Source organism: Eulemur rufifrons, chromosome 6 (genome assembly GCF_041146395.1).
Source record: "Eulemur rufifrons isolate Redbay chromosome 6, OSU_ERuf_1, whole genome shotgun sequence".
NCBI lineage: Eukaryota > Metazoa > Chordata > Mammalia > Primates > Lemuridae > Eulemur > Eulemur rufifrons.
Window position 1 is genome coordinate 10289620 of NC_090988.1, and position 6688 is coordinate 10296307.

Here is a 6688-nt window from a genome sequence, read left to right on the forward strand (position 1 = left end):
TAAGGCATAGTTAGTGACTTATTTCTCCCTGATTATGTAGGTCTCCAGGACGTAGGGCTGGCCTTTGTATTTGCTTAGGGCTGCAGAGTCAGGACACTGGTACCTGACAGTGGCACCCTGAGGTGCATTCACAATGCAACTTCTGCACAACTGGACTATATGTCTGGTCACTGTGACCATCCTTATCATGGGCCCCTGACTGGCTTTCCCTAAGAGGCATCACAGAATTGATTCTATCACATATTGAACCACCAATTACTTTGTGGAGCTGCTGCCATGGAAGGAATTGGGGAGTGAGCAAAAACACCCCATTGCATGGTGCATTCCTGACATGTTAACAGCGTTTATGTCTCCAAAATGTTTCCTAGATGTGGAAGGCATGGTGGGAGGGCAAGGCAGGTGGCAATGAGTGCCACGTGTAGAGTTGGAACTTGATTGTGAATATCTTGTGAAATGTCCCTTCTGCTTTCTGATGACTTCTGCCTTTACAGGTGATCTTGGGGCACACACATTGACAGTGGATGATGATTTCTCTTCAGCTTCTTCTAGGAAGTTATTCCTTGTCCATTTTATGGTCTCAGTGTTCTTGGATTTCTTCACTGTTTCTATACTCTCAGCCTCAGTCTAGCTCGCATACCTGCCTGGATTTGGCTCCGAGAGGTCAGTTACAATCGTTTTACTCTCCTGCTCAAAATTCTTCAATGGTCTGCCTAATTAAGTACGAACTCTTCAGCTTGGCATTCAAGACCCTCCCCAAATGGCCCTCGCCTTATACCCAGTCCTCCCAGCCTTCCCTCCAGCAGCACTTCCACCCCCAACTTGTGACAACAAAAAATATCGACAGACATTGACCAATGTCTCCTGGAAGGGAAAATCACTTCCTTTGGGAGTCACTGTCATTGTCCTATCCAAATGACACTCTCATAGAAGTGTTTCTTGATGTTCTTTTCTCCTGCTCTTGCCCCCAACAGTTCCTGTTTTCATTGTAATCTCCCTTGGGACACTGAACTATATTGAGGCTTACTATTATCATTATTTGTGAACAGGTAATTCCTTTTGTTCCTACTTACAATGTCTTTCTGTCCTTGGGAGACCACTGTACAACTGTAGAAGAAATCAAAGCAAGAATACACCTTAGGCTCTGAAGTCAGCTGACCACATTAGGGCCTCAGAGTTATCACCTATTTATTGTATGATCCTGGAGATGATATTTAACTTCTTTTATCCTTTCATTACTTGTTAGAAGGGGATAAGATGTTAAAGTGAAGATAAAGAAATCAGGGTATAATTTTTTGCACAATTCTGCACCTGGCAGAGGTTGGTGCCTAAGAAGAGTTTGAGCACTGAGGCCCCCCTATGCTGTGGGAAGATGTCACTCATCCCTGTGCCTCTGAGAGCAGAGCCTGTGAGGGACAAGCATGTGTATGCACAGGTCAGGTCAGGAGCAGTGGGCAGTGGCCTGGAGTTGGGAGCTGGCCTTGGAGCTCATGGGCTCCTCCTGCTTCCTGGTCATTTTCCCTGGAGCTGTGGCCCTGGAATGTGTCCAATATACAACATTACCAGTCATGGGGAATTATGAAGTCATGAAAATTATGGGATGTTAAGTCAAGATAAACTGGATTAACAACATATGCAATTTCTCAGAATCTCTTCTCTATAAAATAGGGATAATATGTGGCTGGCAGCACTGCTGTAAAAGAAAAGCAATAATTAGACATTTACTATAGTATCAGCAACACTGAAACCCTGAAGGGACGGAGAACCTGAATACTCAGTGAGCGGTCTTTATAAATGCCTGCATGTGCCAGGCACTGTGCTGAGTGTGCCCACCTTCATCACCTCATTTAACCTCAGAAGCCTGAGACATCAGCACCAATACCATCCCTACTTTACAAATGAGGCCAGAGGGGCTCAGAGAGGGTGAGTCTTTTGCCAAGGTCATACAGCCAGACCTAGCAGAGCTGTTTCAACCTCAGATCTGGCTGGGACCCTTCGCTTTGTGACAGTGCCAGGAAAAGCCACGAATCAGTGGGGCAGGGACCAGAACATGTGGAGGGATGCACACAAGAAACAACTGATGCACTTGCAGTTCTCTCCTTCCTCTCTGCTTAGTCTGGCTCCAAGTCAGCACCAACTTGAGAGGCCTCCTGGTGGCAATTAGGTCATCACAGACCTCCAGGAACAGATTGTGAATGCACAATGGACCAGAGGCCGTGGCCTGGAGAGGTCAGGAAAGGATTCCTGTTGAATATACTATGAGAGGCAAATAAGATGGGAGCGCCTCTATGACGCTTGTCCAGATATGTCAGAGCATCAGGGGATCAGGGAACATCTCCATGGGCATAGAGTGCTTATTGAAAAGATCAGCCATCCTGTCCAAATCCCACCCTACACCCAACACCCACACCCACTCTCCCCACCACTCTCAGCTCCTTCTCCTGGGATTCCCCTCCATGTAACAGTCAGTGTTTGCACTATTTCTGAGTCCTCCATTGTAGACATTATCTATCGAGTTTTTCTTTTTTTTTCTCCCCCATTGAGGCATTTATAAGTGTATGTATTACATCACTGGAAAAAGAATCCCAGGATTTTTCCTCCTGTGTGTTTTCTTCTTGCTTCTTCCAGGTTCATTATGTAAGCTGAAGTTGTCAGTGCAATGAAACCAAACTGGCGGGATGGGAGATGATTCTGCCATTTTTCTACAACTTTGAGGTGCACATCAAAACTGGGGCTGATCACTCCGCACGTTTAACCTGCCTGTGAAGTTCACAACAATTTTCCAAGCTGTGTGATCATTGATGATTCAGATTCGCCAATGTAACCATGCTTCACCATCATAGTTAGAAACTGGACAATGACTTTGGAGCATGGCCTTATAAGAACCTCATGTCTGCCTCTCTTCTCGGCATTGCTGATGCTCTTCAGAGCATCAGCCAGGACATTCATGCACACCATTGTGATGGGACGTAAACATGGCAGAAAGAGCTCTATCAGTTTTTTTTCCCCCACATCCAGGGCAAAAGAATTTCAGAAACTTGGCTTTGACATTCAAGCCTCTGACCCAATGTCAGCAACTGCCTACCTTTAGGTCTCTTATATTTGAGATTACAACACCCCATTCTTCAAATCACAGAAGGCTAGTATCCCACTATTTGTCGAAGAGAGCCCTTCTGATACAGGACGTCATTTTTTTGAGACTGTAGGGTCTTTCTTCTGGAACTATTCAATTTCTCCAGAGAAAAATGTCCTGATCCCTTGCCCAGGTAGGATGAGGTTGATAGGGAACCTGTCCACCAGTATTCAGGAAGTTGGGAAGAAAAGGGAACTGGAGACCTCACCATTCAGTATTCAAACTCCTACTTAATCCTCCAGGTTTCAGTATGACATCTCATCTCCATTCCCTAACCCTGTACCTAGTAATCCCTGCACTAAGCCTTTCACCAAAGAACATATACATCTCCCCTCTCCTAAGGCAATGGAGGTGGGGTTGTTACATAGGTGTATGAAATAGGGATAGTTGGTAGTTGGATATCTGGGTCTGAACTCAGGAGAGAGGAAGGATCTGAGGGTCTTGCCCTCTCCTACATAGGTTCTTCAGCAATCTTTTTGTTAGCAGCAACCCACACTTTCTGGTAGTCATGGGGTACAACAGCTTGACTCTTGCCACTATCCTCCTCAACAGGCACTGCGATTTTACCTTCTGTTCTGCTGAATCAGTTACCTCTCTTCTACCCCTTTAATGTGTCACAAAATGTAGTTTCTGGCTTACAGATGTAGTTTCATTAAAAAATAAATGTAGCTTCATGACATTAATACTGATCCATTCTGTCCCTTTCCAAGGCTGCGAGTATATTCATTCATTCCCAGAAATGCATCTGTTTACAGTTCAAGACAACTGGAAGCATTACTCTCTCAGAGAATACCAAGGAGATTAATTGGTGGAAGATACCTCAAATCCCCCTTCTCATCAAGGAGTCCAATATCCTTTGTGTGCCAGAAACTCCGCAGCATACCTAACCAAATATTATTTTATTTTTATTATTTTTTCTCATCCAAAATCTTTTTAATAAGACAGTAGGGTCCAGGGTTGGTTTTTGTAGCCTCAGTGGCCCATCGGCCTCTGGCACGCTTGAACTTCCAGGCCTTGGAGCGGACACAGTGTTTGATGTGGCTGTGTGGGGTTCCTGGAGCCTTGCCGAGATGCCGGTACACCTCTCGGCCCTTTAAAGGACCGGAAAGCAGGACGGTGCCATGGCCCTTGGAGGAGTCCAGGGCCAGCTGGTCAAAGGTGAGGATCTTGCGCCTGGCCTTGAGGATGCTGCTGCAGGCCAGGCTGCTCACGGGCAACGCATACACCTTCAGTTTGGGCACCTCCTGCTCCCGCACATCGTCTCCACAACCACAATGGTTTTGTTTTCCTGGCCAGGAAGCTTCCTCTTCCGGATCATCCGGGAAAGGGACAGAGGTGGTCAATTGGTGTGACTCATAAACCACCTCTTCAGCACAACCTGGTTGAAGGTGGAATTGGTTCGTCTGGCCAGAAACCTGTACAGTTTGCCCAAAAGCCTTAGGTAAATGTCCTGCTCTTGGGCCCTTAAGACGAACCTTTCGGTCCTTGTGGTGGTGGATGTCGACTCCCATGATGGTGCCTCCTGCTCAACAGGCCTGGAATGGGTGGGGAAAGCCTCCAGAGAGTGGTGCCGTCGTGACCCATAACCAAATTTTAGAAGTCAGTTTTGGCAACAAAAAGGAAAGTTCTGATGAGGGCAACATAGACCAGAAAGGAAGCTGTTTCTTTCAGTGGTTCAAGGGAAGAAGATGAGAGTCTGAACTTGGGTAGTGCTAGTGGGGAAAGAGAGCAGCTGGCAAACTGAAGAGCTAGTCACAGGTAAAATTGATGTGTGAAGTGAGGGCAAGGGAAGACAGGATGGTACCCAGGATTCTAGTTTGGGATCTGAGTTTATCATGGTGTCAGTTACTGAGCTAAAGGTATCAGGAGCAGAACTGGAGTAGAAAGGATGAATTCAGTATTATAAATGTTGAGTTTGAGATGTTGTGAGATGTTCAGATAGGAATGACCAGCTGGTTGTTGGATACACGGGTATGAACTAAAGAGAGAGGTCTGTGGGCCAGATTTATAGGTGGTGATTATCATGGATCAGATTTCCCAGGGAGCGTGTACAGAGTTAAGAATTAATTCCTTGTCATCAGGAAGATGCGATGAAGAAGTACATTTCAGGAGAATGGGAGAAAATGCAACTCTAGATATCACTGCATATTCAGAGAATAACTAGAAGTTGTGTATGCATGTGGCTTGGCATGAAGCCTAGTATGAAGATGGAAGAAGGGAAAAGGAGTAGTAGAAAGATAAGACTGAGGAAGTAAATGTGGGGACAAATTATGAAAAGTCTTCATGCCTTCCACCGGCCGTAGCATAAATGAAGTATGCTTTTCAGTTTTAGTGCCTTCCTCCCCACAACTTGGGGGAAGCTTCGGAATGCTTACCATACCTATCGCCCCTTCCCTAGGTTTCTCAACATAGATCACCATGTTAGGTATCACATAGCCCCTCCACTCAGGCCACCGTGAATTGCATGGAAGGCCTATGTAGCCTGGTAATAGAATTTTGTGCAAAAGGGACAAGAATAAGAGTAAATCATTCAGAGTCCCTCTCTTGGAAATTCTGAAAGTGAGGAGAGTCAATAGTGAATATTATGGCCAGAAGCCAAAAAACAAACAAAGGCACTTGTCAGGAGACTTATGGGTAAACAGAAGCCATGAACAGACAGAAGTAACGAACACGCAGGAGCCATGAGTAAGCAAAAGTCAGCAATACGTAGAATTTGTGTGTAAGCTGACGTTACAAAATAAAAAGAATAAAGTGACTTCAGAACAAGAAGAGCAGAAGGAACATAGGCAGGGAGGAAGACTAGAAGAAACTAAAAGCCTACAAGATTGATTACTAGGACTGCCGTGTATCCAGAACTACCTTTCAAGGTCTCCACGAGGCTGCGCCTAGATGGAATGTATTCCCTAAATATCTATCTATATAATTCCCCATTACTTAAGGCAAACTGAATGAGGCATGTGTCTCATCTCCTCTGTGTTCTTTTCTGTTATACTCGTCTAGATTTCTTGGCTTGCTCATCCTCCCTTTGGCTACAAATACTGATCTCAGCGTGGGAGTCTACATGACCTTTCAACTCAGCTCTCCAGAGGCCATTGTCTGTCTGTGTTCCAATTATAAATTTCTGTTAGGGGACTTCATTTGGTTCAGCTCATCTTTTCGAACTAGGCCACAAAAATAACAAGGGCTGAGCTGGATGGTTCTTCAGTTCATTTAGGGGCATTGGGAACATGGGAACATCATCCAGTAAAATAAAAATAAAAATAAAAATAAAAAAAATAGAAAGAAAGAAACAGGAACATCAGCTCATCTAGGATGGAAGAGATTGGCAGAGGAAGGAGGCAAGGATGGAATCCCTCTGGATGTCTTGGCTCAGAACTCTTCAACTCCCAGAGTGAATTCTCCATCACCACGTCTTTTTATATATGGTGTGCGCAGATGCTCACAAGTTTGGCTTTGATGGGCCAGACTGCTGGGCACAGGGAGAAAGTTTCCATGATAAAGCCCAGGGAAAACCAGCTTGGGTGAAATTGGGATGCAGTCCTCTAAAGCAAATCTCAA

The 6688-nt window shown here is 45.2% G+C and overlaps 2 pseudogenes; both read right to left on the minus strand.

Annotated features, from left to right (window-relative positions):
• Positions 1 to 2565: 2565 nt before the first annotated feature.
• LOC138384757 (small ribosomal subunit protein uS8-like) lies at positions 2566 to 2955 on the minus strand (annotated as a pseudogene).
• A 1083-nt stretch (positions 2956 to 4038) lies between these two features.
• Positions 4039 to 4641, minus strand: LOC138384758 (large ribosomal subunit protein eL18-like; annotated as a pseudogene).
• Between the last annotated feature and the right edge of the window lie 2047 nt (positions 4642 to 6688).